Source organism: Jaculus jaculus, chromosome 7 (genome assembly GCF_020740685.1).
Source record: "Jaculus jaculus isolate mJacJac1 chromosome 7, mJacJac1.mat.Y.cur, whole genome shotgun sequence".
NCBI lineage: Eukaryota > Metazoa > Chordata > Mammalia > Rodentia > Dipodidae > Jaculus > Jaculus jaculus.
The window spans coordinates 78,601,042-78,620,868 of NC_059108.1; the positions used below are offsets into that span (position 1 = coordinate 78,601,042).

The window sequence follows — 19,827 nt, forward strand, 5'->3', positions numbered from 1 at the left end:
ACCTTATGAGAGTGTTCTAATTCTCTAGAAGGTTTTTATTATGGAGAGAGCTAAACTAGGCTACCTTTGAGCTAGATTTTTATGAGTGTTTGGTTCTGTATAGAATGCACAAAAGGCCCAATCTTTGTGCCTACCACTTTTTTCATTACTGTGGCATTAATTACTAAGTAAGATGCCAAGTAATTGGCAAGGAAACAGTACTTGCTTATTTATCAAATACCTTTACCCTGTGCTTCTGGCTTGTCTCCTTTCTTGCACTTTTACAATAGATTACCAGGGTAGTAATGCAAAGATTAGAAGCTCTTTCCTCTGCACATTTATAAATCAACTTACCTTGAATTATTTGTTTTATTTTAAGTCATGCTAGAGAGAAAGGATTTGTACTCAGCCAATGCATTAGTCAACACTACACAAACAAGTTGTTAAGGTCTGAAGTGAAGCAAATGCTATATTCTGCTAAAAGCAAGTGATTTACCAAAAAAAAAAAAACCCAAAAAACCACAAAAACTTCCATATCCATTCATGTACCTATAGAGTCATTATTTTTATGGAGATCTTTAAGAGCATGCCATGAATACCATATGTATCAAACATACAGAAACATACAGAAATATCAACAACCAGGCCATCTCAAAACACAGAAGGAACTTCTTTTTTTTTCTTTCAATTTGTTGTATTATTTGCTCCCAGCTATTATCAATTACTACTGTTTGAGCTCTATGTTGCTCATGACAAAAGATCTGTTTTTCATAAAATAACACATTTGGACATAATGAGAACCTTGGTTCCCATCTCCCTGTTGCCGAGTGGCACATCTCGTGCTGTACAGGCACAGTTGTCTGTCCAAGGGCCCTGGTGCCAAACTGCGGAGGATATTCTGGTCGCTGTGACAAATTGCTTGCTGGTGGGCTGTGCGGAACTGTTCTGGCAGCATCTGAGTTGTCTACGTGTCTGTCACTTGGTTAGGCTGCTTTGATGCTAGGTGATTCCACCCCACTCCCCACCCACTTCAGTGCATGTTTAGACTTACCTTTACTTCCCAGTGAGTGGGGGCTTTAAGAGTCACTTAACAATGAGCCTACCGCAATGTTTCCCAAAGTCTCCATACAGGTATCTGTAGGGTGAGAGGATTTTTTTTCACAGTGCCATACTTGTTTTCCATACAAACCTACGGGCTGCCATTACAGCCACCCACATTCCGGTTGGCAAGGTACTTATGCAGTGAAGAGCTCTAATGAATCAAGACAAAACTGCACAGCATTTCTGACACTCAGGAAAACCATGCCTTTTAATGATATTACAGAGTCATTTATTTTCTTTAGTCTGTAGAATATTAATGGTCAGTATTATTTGCTAACAATTCCACAGAAAACTTACTCTGCATTTTATCTAATGTTTATTTTTTTGACATTTTGATTTTTTTAATACTAAAGGTTCTTTTGAAAAATTCCTTTTATTGTTTCTTCTGTGACAATCAGCTTTAAAATGTAACTGAGTAGAAGATATTCAATAAACAAATTGACTTGTAAACGTACTGCATGCAATCCCAACAGTTTCTGTTGACTACCTATGAAGGTATGCAACTTAAAGCCTCCAAATAACTGGGTAAATCTAGTCAGCTGACACAAATAATAAACAGTGATCCTTTTCCACCACTGATTGTGTAGCATAAGTATAAATATAAAGACATTTTTAAACTAAAAAAGATAGAATATTTTTAAATTGTTTTGCAAAACATCCAAGGGCAAAGTAATAAATACAAAAGATATAGGAAAGTTTTTATTGTATAGAATGATAGTGTATTTTACCTATGAAACATATTTTTGTGGTGTATTATTTAACATTCCAAAATGTATAAAGAAAACTAATGGATTTTTTTCCCACAAAAGATAATATACATTGGAATTAAAAGAAATGAATAGGCTTTTAATCTTGCATGCAAAAAAAAATAGTTTGTTTTTGCTCCTTTCACATATAAATGTATTGATCACTCTTGTTCCCTCAATTAAATGGACTTTAAAATGTTCCTAAATACTTCAAAGATATGAGATTTATTTTTGAAACAATATAGTTAAATGCTCACGTGTGTGTGTATGTGTGTGTGTGTGTGGGGGGTGTTGGACCTTGGAGAGATACTATAACTATTTTAACAGTTCAACTCTGAAGGCTCCTAGGTGAAATTTTCAGGCCAAGGTGATGTTTGAATTAGTTTGTTTTTTATCATGACTCCTGATAGCACTTGTTAGCTCTCTGAACTGCCTAGAATATTCTAAAATGAAATGTATTAAATTATCTTTGCCTGACTTTTGCATTTTGCTTAATTCTCTAAAGTCTGTAAACACAAATTTTCTAATTTTTATCACTCACTAGCATCTAGCGAGAGATTATTGATCCTCAAATTGCTAGGATTTTCTCAAAAGGCTGCTTGTTGGTTCTGCACTGTTGTCACTGAAGTGGTTAAAGCTTTGTTTATTTGTTTTGTTCTGAATGGCTCTTAATGGATTAAGCTTTAGGCTTTCACCAAAGCAGTAAGTGATTGTTAAAATAGCAAGCAATAAACTAACCACAGGGTGTGTGTGTGTGTACGTGTATGTGTGTGTGTCAAAGCGCTAAAATTAATTTAATATAAATACATGTTAAATAAAATATCTCTTACTACATATCTTTAACACATCTTTCTGTTGTAAATCGTTATAAATTTTGTTAACTGATACCTCAACAGAATAACTCTATTTAATTTTAATCAAGAATAATTGAATTAAACTAAGTAGTGACCCATAGCTATTGAAATGTATAATATTAATTACAGTTGCAGGGTCACATTTTACTATGAAATTAATATGCCATTGTGTTTTGATCCTAAAGTTTCTCTTGATAGTTTTACCAATAATATTAAAAATGGTGATTTCAACTTATATAAGCCTTTAAAGCCATCACTGGAACATCAAGATATATATATATATATGTCTCTTCATAATATTATGCTAAAGTTCTGAACTCATATAATTAGGTTTTGGCTTAAGTGTGATATTAAGTAGGAGATTAATGAGTTGATGAGTAAAGAAACACCCATATCTGGAGAAACAGATGGAAATGCATTAATTTATGTGACTATTTGATGTGGTGCCAGTTTCTCTATAAGCGGCGGACTTTATTTAAGGTCTTAATATGAATGTACAGTGACTCCAAGCTCTAAATACTTGAATCAAAAAGCAATATCCCAGTGTACAACTTTCTTAATGTGTGGTGGATAAAACGCTGCAGACTGTTTCATTCCTGCTAGTTCTCCAGTAATCATATGAAAGGCCATTCTAGAACATCCCCTTTGCACTGGTAGTGGATAATGTCCACCTCTTGCTAACTGCTTTGGGATATAGTGGAGAATAGATAAGTTTCACCCAGCCTCCACTGGCAAATCATGGTTCTGAGTCAAATAATCTAAGATTCATCAGTTGAAGTTTCTGTTTGGAAAATTTCTAATATTCATGTTCCAGAGAGATGTAGCATCACACCTGGGTCTCTAGATGTCAAACAAGGAATATTATATGTTGCAAGTAAAGCATATTGAAATTTAGTTAGTTTAAGCATGAACATTAGAAGCACTTGATTATGCCCTTGGATTCTTTGGGAGTATGGATATTCCATTCCTTACTTGCATATATAAGTAATGAACAGTTTACTTCTCAGAACATTAGCTCAATTCACTAAATTTCATATGTAAAAGAATAGCAAAAGGTCCTCCTCTCTCTCAGAATTATTACAAAAGATCTGAAACCTTGTTGAAACTTTCTAATTTCCATCTCATACTTATAATAAGTCAATAAATTGAATTGAAAGAAGGCATATTAAAGGGAGTATATAAGCTTCAAATAAGGGTGTATTTAGCATATAGAAAGAGTGATCAATTCCTCTATGTTCCTGTGCAGCCTTAGCAATTTTCAAAATTCCATTCAAAGTGCTGACATTCTTCTGACAGAAGTAGAGCAGCTATAACTCCAGAGCCTAGCATTAAGAGAAGGGATTTTAATGAATGCAATAAAAAGAAGGCAATTTTTTCCTTGCATGTAATATTCTAAAATTAAAGTGGGGAAAGTGTTATAAAACCTAGGTGAATACCATTAGTGAATAACTAATCTGCTAATGTGTGACACCCAAAAAAGCCATATGTAGTTAATATTTATATTAAAAAGATGGTGCATTTATAAAAAGTAATGTAACTCTTTTATAATGCTTTCCCAAGGTTTTGTAGCAAAATAAGGAAATAAAGGCTGGTTTTGAGAAAGAGATTTCTAACCATCCCCTACATACACCCTACCTGTCCTTTCCTTTTGGAGGACCTCAAATTCCCCTAATTGACATACTTTTTGTTTTTAACATTGTCTCAAAAGGAAAATCAACATATCTGAATATAGAAAAAACAGGCTTCTTTTTGGTTGTACCTATTATGCTGATTTTATTTCCAATATTTTATCATTTCATGTTCCCAATTATTGATTCACTTTTTCTGTTCACACTTAACTGGTCCATATCCTTTTACATTAAAATCCTCCACTTCATCTCCAAGTCTTTTGTCATTGGGAAAGGAGGGGGCATTGGGACAGGACACAGCTTGGGATGCACCTAATCTTCCTTGTTTACACCACCACCTGTGAAAGAGAAGGAAACTTTCCAGAGTTTAAGTGAAAAGCATTGGCCTCTTCTATAGCCTGCAAAGCTCGAGGCGGAAATCTTGTTTGTTAACCCAGCTGAACAATTGAAAAGATCACACACAACAGAATAGCTATAGACCATACCAGGTTAACCAAGTGGGAACTCACTAAGTAAGATGAACTTTCCTGACCCTCAAACATCCAAAAGATCAAATTTATTTAAGTCTTTCTAAGAAACTGGTTTATGAAGTCTTTCTTTCCCTCTCTCTCTATATATTAGGATGAAAGAAGAGATGGTACTCTGGCAACTCCCCCACCACACACACACACAAACACCATAAGGCAGAACTAAGTTTGCTTTCAGAATACAGAATAAAATCTTCCAGGGGTGATTACCAAAGAATTGATTCCAATAGTGTTTGGATTTCAGACATCACCTCAGAAAGATGAAGCACCATTTTAAAGCATTTAACAAAATGATTCTCCACATTTTCATTAGATTCTTACTCAGCTTAAAAAGAAGTACAAAATTAGAAATGAAATATAAAAGAAATAAGGCTTACTACTGAGAGTATAGTCAAAATCAACATGCTGACAAATGCTTCTTGTAGAATACTGTGGGTAAATAAAATTTCCTTAAATATTCTTTATTTTTCAAATATAGAAATGATCTGCACATACAAATTGCTTCCAATGACATTAAAATATGATTGTGGTAAGATCTTTCTCTTCAATGAAACATAGGAAAAAATGACAGTGGGGATTTTCGTTCTTTTATGAATTCATGCTTCCACCTTTTCATTTAGACCTCTATATCTTGAATTAAAATACTTACTTTATTCCTACAGAGTCAAAGAACATCCCCTTTCATCTTTATCTATAGTCATAACATTTTTTAAAGATAGAGAGAGTCCATATGGGCATAGTAGGGCCTTTTCTTGTTGCAAACAAATTCTAGATGCATGTATCAACCCCATTTGGTTCTAGCTTAATGTGGGTACTGGAGAATTGAACCCAGGCCACCAGGCTTTTGCAAGTAAGTGCCTTTAACCACTGAGATATTGTCCTTGCCTCCAGTCATAATATTTTATGTGCTATAAATATGCTATCATTCCCAAATGCCAATAGCAATACTACTTACTGGCAGTCTCCAGTGTTTGGGCAAGTGAATACCATTTATTAAATAAAGTTCTATAGGTACTACAGGAAGATCATGTAAGAAGATTTAGATACAGACATTGGTAGAAATATTTAGATAGATTTTCAAAAGCCAAAGTGGCCACTTTTGGCATGTAATCATTTTTGGCCTTTAAGTGGATGTCTCCAGATCTTGTTTTTTCATTGATCAACAGTGTGTAATGGGGCTGGAGAGATGGCTTAGCGGTTAAGCGCTTGCCTGTGAAGCCTAAGGACCCCAGTTCGAGGCTCGGTTCCTCAGGTCCCACGTTAGCCAGATGCACAAGGGGGCGCACGCGTCTGGAGTTCGTTTGCAGAGGCTGGAAGCCCTGGCGCGCCCATTCTCTCTCTCCCTCTATCTGTCTTTCTCTCTGTGTCTGTCACTGTCAAATAAAATAAATAAATAAAAATTAAAAAAAAAAACAGTGTGTAATGATCATTATCTGCTTTTAAGTACTTATGCATAGCAAAAAGAAAAAAAAGCTTTTCATTATTGTTAGACTTAGACATCAGCTTTTTGCATGAATCAATGACAAGCACACCTCAAAGTTTCCCTAAAATTGGGTATGAAATCAATGTCCTATAATAGTACAAATCATAAATTCTTAATTCCTTCAGAAGAAATTTCAAAAACAGTGGTATATATTCAGTATGTGCCCAATTTCTCTTTTCTTTCTGTGGTTCCCTAACACAGTGTTCAGGCTCATACATGCTGAGCAACATGACTGATGAGACTGACTCTGTTGCTAAAAGAGAAACTGTATCCAACCTAGGTGTCATTACTACCAAGCCCACTGTTTCATACTTAGGAAACTGAAATTTTGAGTCCTCACTTTGGGAGATTCCAATGCTTTCAGAAGTCACACACACACACACACACACACACACACACACACACACACTACCCTAAAATCAAACTATGGTTCCAAAAATAAATTCAAATTGAACTGTGTCCCAGATCCAACCATCTATCCTAGCCTTTTATCCCGCCCTGTTGTTTCTCACAAGGATTGAAATGGAAAGACTAAGCAAGCATGTTTTGGAACCAAACAAACAAAGGGTGTTACAGACCCTTCAAAGAACTTCCTGGATGGCAGTGTCATCCATGCCACCACAAAGCAGTGACCCAAGAGTTGCTTTTCCCCAAAACCACCTCGCCTGCAGAAATCCAAATGGGTGGGAAATATAGGAAAAACAATCACATGCTAGTGAAAGCACATACTACATATTAGAAACCATGCAGAAATTAGTTAGAATGAATAATTATATAAATTCTGAGAATAAGTTTGTGATTTTCTTTTGTCTGGGCCTTCTATGTAAATTGTCTTCATCCATTTAAGGTGAAAACCTCTCCAGTAAGAAGACATTAGGCATTCCTAATATCTGACTTTGATAATGTACTTTGAAAATAATGTTTGGCATACAGTAGAATCTTAAATATTTGCTGAATAAATGAATGGTTATAAGTACTTTTCAAAGACAAAATAAATCTATCACCACTCTTAATGTATTTGGAAAAAAACATTAGCAAATGGCTCTTGTAAGGAAACTGCTGATGCTCACTATGCAATAGTTTATTTATTCTACTATAGACTCTTTGTTCAGAACCCCTGGGGGAAAACTTTTGTTGTGATTAGTTCTAAACTGGCAGACAATGCCTCTACTCCAGAACAAGAGCTCAAAGCCAGCCTATGTCCTCTCCTCATGTCCCTGCCACTTAACTATCCAGTTGTTAACACATTTTAAAATCTGACAGGGTATTTCACTTCCAAAATGATACTAAGAGTCACACATGTCAGAACTCCACTTGATAAATTGTGTTCATTTCAAATGTGGTATGAGTGCTGAATCCTCACTCTTTAAATCCTGCAAAGTGTATCAATAATTATGCCAGATCCATCCAACAGTTGATTGAGGTGTTTTCAGTTTGATATGGGTGTCAAAATGTGAACACTATTCAGATCTTTTCCTGGTGTGTTGAATGAAAAATAAAACCATTCATTTATTACAGTTTCATTCCTAACATGAAAATTAGGAAAAGTTATCTCAGATTCCACACACATTTTCTTTATGGCTACAGGGTTGACTTTGCTACCTGACATCCTATCCCTTCTTATCATGTCTAATTATGTGTGTCATTTGTAAAAGTTTCAGAAGGGTGAAGAATTTTGGAAATCTCAAGTAGTAAAGTAGTACTTTGTAAAGATGCAGTTTTTGTGATTATAATTTCACATCTAATATTAAAAATATTAATGATACATAGGTATATATTAATATATACATAAATGAAGCACAGATATATGTACTTATATATAAATGATACATATGTGTATACATATGCATATAAATGACACATGGGCATATATGTTTAACAATCACCGCTTCAGATCTCATCTAATTCAATTTGACATGTTTTTACTGTGTCATGGGCGACTGAACTTCAGACAACTTGGGTTTCCACTATAGAGTTGTAATAATGCCAGTTTGTAGTTACTTTGCACTTGGAGAAGACAGAAATAACCAATGAAGAATACATGAGTTATACAGTTTTATCTTTAAAGTGGTGTCATGAGGGACTACATAGTAATCCAGAAAAAGTCAGACTATCATTTCTAATTTATTGTGAATATAGAGAAAAATTAGTTACAAAAAGAAATGATTTATAATTATCATACTAATATTAGAATACAGAACATCATCCCATATATTACATTTACTAAAAAGCAGTTTAAGAAAAGATCACCTCAGTTTTATTTTGTGATCATAAATCTCTTTAGTAAATAGATTACCAATTAGATATCAATAGTAAATTAACCTCTGGCATATACACACTGTTTTTTCAAATTGTAATATTTGAAAATATAATTGAGAATTATTTTCTAGGTATAAAATTATTTTCCATGTCTTCTAGCCATAGGTTATAATGGCCCAAGTTTAACATGTACATTTAGATTCACTGTCATCTTTTAATTTTGTGGTCTTGAGCTTTTGACCCAAAGAGGTATAGGGAGTTCATAAGGTCAGGATTTAATGAAGCAAACATTTGTCTTTGGAACCCAAGCACTGACCATAAAGAGGTAAAATGAACTGCCTATTCCCAAGGATATTGTATAGTCAGGTATGTGAAAATGAGCAGTAAAAAAGAGAAAGAAAGTGAGGGGGAGAAAGATTTTAAAGGGAAGTTTAGTGTAATTATTTAGTGTCTATTGTATTCTTTAATTTTTAAAAATTTTTTTAACCACATTCTGTTTTTGAAACCATAGATAAAATAGTCAGGTTTCTGACTTTTAATGAATTACTTTGAATTTTGATTACATACATCACTCCAACCCTCAGTCTGGGGCACAATTATACTTCATTATATGCAACTCAAGTTGTTATTCCTTATGAAGCACAAGGGGTGTTTGAGGACTCAGTTCTGCCAAGACCTTCCCCCCAGTACCTAATAATTTCACAACAGAAAACACATGGACTTTATATGGAGTAAAAATAGAAGTGATATAAGGACTGTATTTTTATAGCTGTATTTGAGTACATTTCAAATGAATGTTTGTTAAACAGGGGGAAAAAAATCAGACTGGCATTGTAGTGATTCTAAGCGAATTAGGTGAGGCAGGAACAGGAAGACGCCGAGTAGCTTGCATTTAATTAGCACTTACTGGTACAAAATAAATTAGACAGATTTGTCTTGTTTTATGAGCAAGATCCTGTTTTTCTATTTCATTTTCTTTGTGCTTTTGGTAAGGACGGATCTGGCGCTTTGGATACTAAATAGGCAACTAATTCAATTGGTGCTTTTTCGGAGGGTCTGCTTGCAAACCGGTGCCAGACTCACTGGTTCTTTGTGTATTGCCCTCCCTGCATGTGTCTGGGCTCCCCTGGCCAGTGCGGTTTTTTTTTTTTTTTTTTTTTTTTTTTTTGTCTCTGATGGTTAATAAGCTTTGAGCCTAGTAGTCAAATGTGGTGGGAACGGGGACAAGACTAGGGTCCTTACTGAAGGTGTTTGTTGTTAAATAGAACAATTCAGCTGTCTCTTTAGAAAACTTGACAAAAGGAAATGCTCCCCGCTGAAAATTTTCTTAGCCTGTTGCACAAAAGATGAAGTTTGTTTAAGAAATTGCTGCTAAAGAAAGCGTCAACCCATTAAGGTAATTATATGGAACCTGTGCCGTATAACAGCTTAATTGATGTTAATGTTTGTCTAATTGGTGATTGCAAGAGTGCAAAGGACTAAAGGTCTTCCGAGCACTTTCAGTCATGGCTCTGAAAGGGGCTCTTCTGGTTTTCACAGTTATAACAATGCCTGCGCGTCTTTCTCAGATTACGTCTTGTTTTCAGCCCCTTACTGCATTCTGCTCCACTACTTAAAGCGTAAAATAAGGGTGAAGAGCCATTGTCTAATGCAGCCTTTCTCAAAGAGTGTTTCTGACAAGGATTGTTCTAGGAATCAGGCAGGAGAGAAAGGGGTGTGAGAGGTGAAAGCCACGATCACCCACTTGTGCCACCTCCCCAATGAGCAGCAAGAGCCGCCTAATTGCTGCATCTGCTTTCGACCCCCCTCCCACTCCCCTCCAAGCTTCCATTCTCTTAAACGAGATCTGTACACCAATGCCACATGTTCCTGTGGAATCTATCAAACATAACAAAACAAACAAACAAAACAAAAAAAGCCCCCCAACCTTACCTTGTTATTATTTGAAAAAAGATGGCATAAAAAGACCTGTTAGGAAAACATATATAACAATTAAATGCATGCACAAAAATCTATGAACTTTTACCCTTCATAGTATTCATATGTTGTATAAGCATATTTACAAATATATTTCGATTAAACAACACATGTATGTAGCTAAATACATATATGTAACTTCTGTATAAAGAAACAATGTGACCATTATGTGTATACTTATATATGCACATACAAATGTATGGACTCAGCAATCTTACATTTGTTTTCATATGAGAAATCCATTTAAATATGTCATTCATATTTATGGTTTGAAAGTCATAATAAAAAGTATTGAGCTGGGTTATAAAACTCAAAGGCTTAAATATTTTTCCATCTCTAAATTAACTGAGTGAAGAGCCAAGAATTGCCTTAAAAAAATTCTCAGTTTACACACTCATTCATGCACACACACACATCACACGCACACTTACGAACACACACGATGCACTTAACATCCTTATGTTATAGTTCTTAGGCCTTTGAATTTTTGATGTTTTACATTCCTACATTTAACAGATTGATATTTTCCTATTGGTTCTCTTTAAGATTTTTCTTCTACATACAGAGTGTATTCATGCGCTATCCTAATGAGGAAATGACGAGTTTTTATCAACCTTATTAAACATACACCCAGAAGATATCCATTTTAATAAGGGGCCAATTACTAAGTATGTCTTCAGTTAGAAAGAACTTAGCTTTTACCTTGTTCTTTGGCTCTCCATGTCTCTAATTAATTGAATCTTGAAATCGTTGGACTTTCAGCTTAAGAGAAGAGTGAAGAAGGGAACTTAACAACACTGCCTATTCCTTTATGTCTAGAACAAGCTAAAAAAAAAAAAAAAAAAAAAACACCTGTAATGCTAAAAGACTCAGGCTTTTGTCTGTTTCTAATATTACTTTTCTGCCTAATTGCCATCACTGCCACGTACATTAGGCCCTTTTTCAGCAGGGTTAAAACAGGGCTAGTGATGAATGGAAAACTGATTGTACTGCTGTCAAACTTGAATGTGAGGCTTATTCTAGAGATAGAAGTATGAGGAAAAGGACAGAGAATTGCACTTCATTAAAGCTCTACCAAGCTGATTGGAGTGGAGGAGGTAATTGAGATTTAAAGTGGCATTCCCATCACACTGTCCCTTTTTCAACTTAACAACTGTCATTCAAGCCACATAGGGCAACAATTGGCCAGATTTCCCAGCTCTTCTGAGTAATAAAACAGACACTCACCTTCTGGCTATTCGTTTTACTTACTTTGTTCTAATTTCCAATTCATGTGTCATTAGTGAACGAAGATTGACAAGAAATAGCTTTGACCTCACAGATTTGACCTTCAACCCCAAAGACCCAACTCTAGTCTGAACATAGGTTAGAATATGCTAAGAAACACCTTGCCTTTGCACATGAATGAATGGCTTTTTTTTCATCATTGTACCACCCCCTGCTTGCCACTACATTTAGACTATGAGACATGTCAACTGCCTGTCACAATTACAATAGACACAGCAAACCAGAATTTTCCCCCAAACCAAGGGGAACTTCCTGAACAAAGAGTAAATTTTATTGCACAGACTTTGGAGACCTCCAATTTGTAGAGCCATAATGAATGCATCCCACAGACAAATAGGTAGTTGTTAATTATCCCAGCAATTTCTTTTTTTAATGTGCTAACAACAAGGCACACTGAGCCTCATATCCTACCCTGTTACCTGATGATCTCATCACAGTTGAAAAGATGGCAGTCTGGGAAGAAGTCATCATTATAGTAAGTATGCATGGTAATGCCTTACATGAACATAATCCCTTATCTTCCTGACTTCACAGAAAGGAAGTGTGATATTTTGGAAACACATGGGTTTTGCTACACCTTTACTTAACCAATTAAATAGTTTACTTATAGTATCACTTTAAGATAAACATAATCTTTGCATTTTTATTAATTTATTATCCTAACACTTATGTACTTGGATAAAATTAAAATTACCAAAGGGCAAAAGCCATGACCTAAATAGCAACCTACAATGCATTTTAAATAATAATTTGTGTTGAACTCGGTTTTGAATTGAAATTGGGTCCTAGTTATTGATAAAGGCTAAGAAATCATTATTCTTTCTTTATATTAAGTAGTAAAAAATTGTCTGATTGTAGTGTTGCACCATTTTAAAACATTCTGAATAGTGAGCTGCACTGAATTAACAAATCAAGTTGACTCCATTCACTGCAAGATGAAACATTTTGGAAACACTGTGAGGTGCTTGCTATCACTTCATTTTGATGAATTGTGAAGTCATTTTCATTTTACCAACAATATTCATACCTCTGCATCTTTCTTTCAAATCATGACTCTATGACTATACTAGTTTCACTTGAATGGACATCCCAGGGATTTAGTTTTACCATGTAATATTCCTCTACTGTAAAATGGATTTGCATCATTCATTTTGCTTCACTGTGTTTTCTGAATTTCTTGTTGTAAAAGGTGTATACAATGTACTTTCCCATGGGAGGAGACATTAACTTTCATGAGGATCATATTGTTTACACATCATCTGTAAGTAGTCTCAAAGCTGCTACCTTCAGAAAATTTAAATAAACCTCAAAAAACTGATTTCCCTTGAAGATAGTGATTATCATATAAACACAAAAGAATCATCTCATGACATAGTAACAGTTTACCAATAATTATAAAAAAGCTGGGGATTCTATTATAGAATACAGCATTCTTCATTAGAACTGTGCCACCAAGGATGTGTGCATGATGCTTTCAGGGTAGTGACAGTAATATATTTGCCATCATTTGAACTGCTACATGTACCCTCCCTATTACAATTTTCAAACCAAACAATAAAGAAAGGTCTTTGTATTTAGTATTTTCTTTGCAATTCAGTGCATTTTCATGGCCTTATAGGTCAGAGAAGGTCCAAACTTACAGTTTTACTTCAATAGCACATTAGTGGTCATGAAAAGAAATAAATCTCTGACTGTTGGTACTTTCTGTAGAGCTGCCTTTCATCCTACACCTGTGACAATTACCCTGTGTTAGTGAAGCTAACAAGAGTCAGGCCACAGGTTAAGGGTCAGGGCACTGTCAAAAGGAAGTTATTCTACAGTCCACTAAATCTCTTATCATTTTCATCTAATGTGATATCCACCTGTCAGTTAGAGAATACAGACCATTGTTTTGTGCTAAGCACCGCACTTTCTTCTTCAAAGTGAGGCACAGTTTACTTCTTTAATGATAATTAACACTTTTGGATTTGAAAAAAATATATATTTCCAAATAAAGACCCTAAACATGTAAACAGTTTAAAGAGCTAAGATTTTTATATAAAAGTTAAAACAAGGAGTGATATTAAAAGCTATCTTCAGGTATTAGTGTTTGATTGACAATGGGCACATGTAGTAGGTCATAGATTAAGTCAAAAGTGCATTAAATAAATAATGAAATCAGAAAAATTATGAGTGGCAAGATTTCACAACTTCATGTGTGCTTGAGTGGGTACTTGTGTGTATCTGTAAGGACCCCCTAGATCTGCTGGACCAGCACATTCTGCTAATAATTTTTTTTTAAGATAGAGTGCAGCATATTCTGAGAAGTTTCTACAGTTGGGTATGCTTATGCTGCATGTGTGTATAATAAAATTCCAGTCAGCATGTTATCCCAGCATGGGCATCATGTAAATTGCATTTCTTGTCGGGAGCTTCAACTCACTAGGAAACTCTTGTCTTAAGTAATCTTCAAAAAGCAAATAAACAAACAAAAAAACCTCAGTATCTCAAGGCTGTAAAGACCAAGTCAAAAGTTACTAAATCATAAACAAGGTTCACACTACCTTTTGTCTCCAGACAAAACAGTAAATCGCAGGCAATAAGATATGCCCTTTGCTTTCTGGCAACAGGGATGAGGAAAAAGAGGGTATCAACACATGTATCCACATGAAATATGTTGTTAATCATAATAATAAACATGAGTGTAGGTTATGCATACTGACTTGCTTCCAAGGAATGGAAGAACAGAATGGGATAAAAAGGTAATTATATGTAGAGAAATATGACAGATACTACCTCAGATAGGTGGTCAATGTTAACAATGATGTTATGTTGGTAACACATCTTTTTAATATAATAGGAATAAAGTTAACACTAACTCTAAAAATATAAAGTATAACTGGGCTGGAAAGATAGATGCCTTATCAATTAAGGCACTTACTTGCAAAGCCTAAGGCCTAAGGACTCAGATTTGATTTCCCAGTACTCATGTAAGCCAGATGCACAAGGTGGCACACACATCTGGAGTTCATTTGCAGTGGCTAGAGGCCCTGGTGTACCCATTCCTTTGTCTCTCTCTCTCTTTAATACATGTGTGTGTGCATGTGTGTGTGTGTGTGTGTGTGTGTGTATAATTATCTGGGGTGAAAGTTTTTATAATAGAGCACAGGATACCATATGCTTTGGCTTCAGTTCTATTATTAGTCTGTTGGATAGCATGAACTTCCATTACTCCATGTGTGGAAGAGGATGAGAACTTCATGTTCCCCATTCCTTGCATTAAAAAAGGAGTAAGATCATTGTTTTCAGATTCAAACCAGAACTTCTTTATGTGCTCTCTGAAAGAGTTTTATATTATTCCCATTAAATATGCATATTTCACCACCATACCCTTGATCTTTTTGAGGACAGGGTCAGCATCTTCATTTTATTTTCACCCAAGTACTTAGAAGTATGCCTGTTTAATTACTGAATGAAGAAATGATTCTCTTGGTCATTGCACATCACAGGTCGGAGTTTTCATTTAGTTATTAATAGGCTCCATTCAGTTTCAAAAGCACCTCAGTTTCCATGACAAATTATGATATTCACGATCATTTCCTCCATGGAAGTGGAAATTAGTTATATTGCCAATTTACTTGAGATCAATTAATGTTACTCAGACTCTTCTTTACAAAATAACTTTCTTTATCTTCTCCTTTAAAGTTTGGAGATTATTTTAAAGAGCAACTAAAGTTGGCTTTTCCATGTGCTGTCACTCAAAATTCAAATCATCAGGCTCCAAGGCAGCTCTGTAGGTTATAAATGGCTCTAGCCCTGTTCTTTAATGGGTCTGCCAAGGTTACACCTAAATGTCTCACATTTCAATAGTTTAAGTAATTGACCATCTATATTATCCTCCATAGTTTTACATACAAAAAACTATTATTACAATTTTTAGAAAAAAAAATAACTACGTACCAGGAAGCACAAATGTGTAAGCTGCTTCAGTGGACTTAGGAAACTAATTTTGTAGAGGACTCACTTGAGATAACAAGGGTGAGATACACACTATGCTGATAATAATAACTTATAACACATGACAACTGAAAATGTGAAGCACATTGTCCAAAAATCAGTTAGATGGGCCCTAGCATCTATGTGTAGCTGCACGTTAAATGTTGGAATTGTAATTAAACATGTAATAGACATTCTCAAAAAAATTGACCATAATAGAAAAGTGGTTTCCCTAAAAATCTATTCCCACCTGACAATACATTTTCACCCATGATTTCTATGAGTATGTTTTAGAAAAAGCTCCCTAATTTGTTCTAGTACTCCATGTGGTAATTTAACAAAGGTTCTAGTAAAGAGCTTTGGTACAAGAACAAATAAAAACACATACACATTTGGCTTCAAAAAGCAAAATTGTGGCTTATAGGTATATTTTCAACATCTTATATTTCATCCTGGAATATGGACATTTTAGGCTCTTTGAAAATGTACTTTTGCATTTATAAATCCCATGTATCCAAATTGTGGCTCAAATTATAGGATGTGCTATATAATAATAATTAGAATAGAAGAGGTTATACTGACACCAAATGATTTCTGGACAAATGGTTTCCATTTTAATTTTAGTTCTGTTGTTCAGTTTTGTAGACTTAAACAAAATTATGGAAATTACAACAAAGTTAGAAGATTTTTACAGGTTAGTCATGACAATGCCTTCTCTCCAAACCACAGTTAACTCTTAATGAGCATATCCCTGGAAAGGCTTGAGGGGAAATAAGAACGTTCATTCATTCATTTATTCATATATCTTTATATTACCTATACTCAACTTTCTCCTCAAAACAATATTGATTTAAAGTTATCAGTCATGGGCAAGTAAATAATATTAATGATACTCTCTTGATTTCTCATGGTTCCATAAGGTGCTGCCTATGATTTAGTGTAATCAAACCTGAATTCAGCTGTTTCCAAAAAGTTAGAGGTGTTAACAATGAAGAAAAAGAAAGAATTAACATTTGTTTCTGGACCTGACAAATGCACATTCAAAGAAAGAAAACTGGAACCTTTTCATCATAAGTTCCTCAATGACTTTTGAGAGAGGCAAGTGTATTTGTTGGAGACTGTTGAAGAACTATAAAAATCATTGCCCCCACACATACAACATGATACACACAGGGAGCACTCAATAAATCTCCTTTCCACACTTAAGAATGAATAAATCCCACCCTAAGTAGCCTTAACTAATACATGGAGATCATTTTAGAATGCACTCAGCTGAACACAAGAGTACCAAACTAGAGACATGATGAATTTCACTTGAGATGTCTCTGAAGAATCCTAAAGGTGTCCAACTAGAGAAGAGAAGCCAAGAATAGAATCTTGTGTCACCTCCCCTCAGCTTGTTTCCTCTAAGTTTGTTGTTTGTCCCAGATGTTTTGATTTTGTTTACTATTAATGTTATTTGTTGTGAACAAATCTTTCAGCTTATATAGATTCAGATTCTACAATAAGTTTTAAGAAAAGTAATTACTTTGAGATAATTACATACTATTCTTATGAAAAAAGGACTAATGCAGAAGGATCCCACACTTCCAATCCCCAGTTTTCCCCAGTGGAAAATGGTGTAAAAGTATAGTTCAAATTACAACCAGGAAGGTGATATTGATAATAGCAAAATATAGAACATTTCCATTACCACAAAGCTCCCTGGCTGCCAATTATAGCCATACCTACTTTGTTCCACTTTAATGATCTCCTTACAACTGTCAATCACCAATTGTTCTCTATTTCTGTAATTCTTTTATCTCAATAACATTACATAATGTAATCATAAGGTATGCAACTGCTTAAGATTTTTCAAATCTAGCAGAATTGGCAATTGATCCAGGTTGTAGCATGTTCTTAAAAATCCCTTTTTAGGGGAAGGAGACCAACACAGAGAAAAAATCAACTCCTACCAAATCAGAGAGCCAGAGTCTCAGAGGCCCCCAACACCTCATCAGTGAAGCAGACCAAAAATGAACCCAGCATAGGTCAGGGAAGAGGGGGTGGAAAGAATGTCAGAGCCACATGTTGGGTCATGATATACAGAGACATTTATCGAACCAATAACTGTGGGCTAACTCCACAATGCAGGACCCATATACAAGGAGGGGACATTGGGGAGGGGGTAGGTCACAGATGAGCCTAATAATGGTACCAAACTGCCTGTATTTGCTGAATAGAAAACTAATTTAAAAAAAAATTAAATCCCTTTTTATTGCTGAGTAGCATAGAATATGGACATTCCCATTTAAGGCAGTGTAAGATGTTTCCAATTTAGGGAAACTATAAATACAACTGCCATGAGCGCTTCTGCACAGGTTTTATGTAATCTTAATTATTCATTTCTCTAAGATCAATGCCTGGGGTGCATTTGGTAGATAAAGAGGTAATTGTACATTTACTTCTATCACTGTCAAACTGTTCTCCATATTTGCTGTACCATTTTATCTTCCCTCTAGCCATTTATGAGCGATCTAGTTTCTCTGTTTCCTTGTTTCACATAGTGCTATTCTTTTATGGTTTAATTATTAATTAGGCAAGTAGTAATAAATTGAGTTTTGTAATAAATAAAATGTATTTCTTAGTAAAAACTGGGCTCAAGACTCCTATACAAAAATAAGAATTCTCTTATATGCCCTGTGTCCACACAAGTCTAACTTATTCACCATGGACATTCATACCACAGAGGATTGTTTGTCATAACCAGTAATAATAATAATACGAAGTACATTGACACATTATGAATATCTGAAGTCCATAGTTTGTATTAGGACTCACTCCAGGTTTACAATCTGAGTTTTCATATAATATAATGACATGTATTCACCATCATCATATCTTATAAAAGAGCGTCACTACCTAGAATCCTCTTCACTCTTTTATTGATTCTCTTCTCCCCAATCCCTAGAAATGTTAGATATTTTAAACTGTTTCTATAGTTTTTTTTTTGGTTTTTTTTTGCCAAAATGTCATACAGTTGGGATCCATCTATGTGTAACCCTCCACATTGGGTACTTAGATATATGCATTTAGCTCTTTCCATACTTTGTGTCTTTCCATGATATAATTGCTCATTTCTTTTTGTGTTAATATTCTACTGTCCAAATGTATAAGAATGCATCCATTCCCCTATCAATGTATGTCTTATTTGTTCAAAATTTAGATAATTATTAATTTTTTTGTCATTTTACAGAGAAGAGTCTCACTCTAGCACAGGCTGACCTGTAATTCACTATGTAGTCTCAGGGCAGCCTCAAACTCAAGGTAATCGTCCTTCCAGCTTTCTGAGTGCTGGGATTAAAGGTGTGTGCCACCATGCCCAGCAGACTTAGACAATTATGACTGAAGTTACCATAAACATATGTGTGAAAAATTTTATGCAGGTAGAACCATTCACACGTTTGAGTAAATGGCAAAGAATAAAATTTCTAGGTCCAAATGGTATGTTTACTTTCATAAGAAACTGACTTTTGGGAGATTGTGAAGATGGCACAATGGATAAAGAGTTTACCTTTCAAGGTAGAGTACCCAAGTTTGATTCCCCAGACCCCACATAAAAAGTGAGATGCTATGTCAGGCTTCTGTAATCACAGAGCTCTGAAAGCAAGATGGGAGGAGATAGGAGAATTTCCCACAAGCTTATTGTGAACACTGTGAAGAATACCAACAGAAATACGAGAATCCCAAGAAAGAATTCCTGCCTCAAAACAAAAGACAAAAACCAGTGCTCCATAGCTGCACCACTGTACATTCTTCTATGTCTTATTTCCTGAGCCTTATAGCTTTATATTCTACATTTTAGTCCATAGTCTGCTTTGAGTTAATACAGGACATGAGAAATAGGAAAAAGCTGCTTTTATTTATTTAGTTATTCATGTATTGACTATTAATGACCAATTTCTCTGGCACCGATTGTTGAGAAGATTTCTCTATTCATGGAATGGCTTTTGCAACTTTCTCAAAGATCAC

General features: G+C 35.0%; 1 long non-coding RNA gene across 1 annotated transcript; it reads right to left on the reverse strand.

Moving 5' to 3' along the window:
- Positions 1-4,429: 4,429 nt before the first annotated feature.
- Positions 4,430-11,560, reverse strand: LOC123462364. The gene is made up of 3 exons (XR_006638195.1): positions 11,257-11,560; positions 10,510-10,545; positions 4,430-4,646 (listed from the first exon to the last, which is right to left on the reverse strand). It is a non-coding gene; the product is annotated as an uncharacterized LOC123462364 (long non-coding RNA).
- Between the last annotated feature and the right edge of the window lie 8,267 nt (positions 11,561-19,827).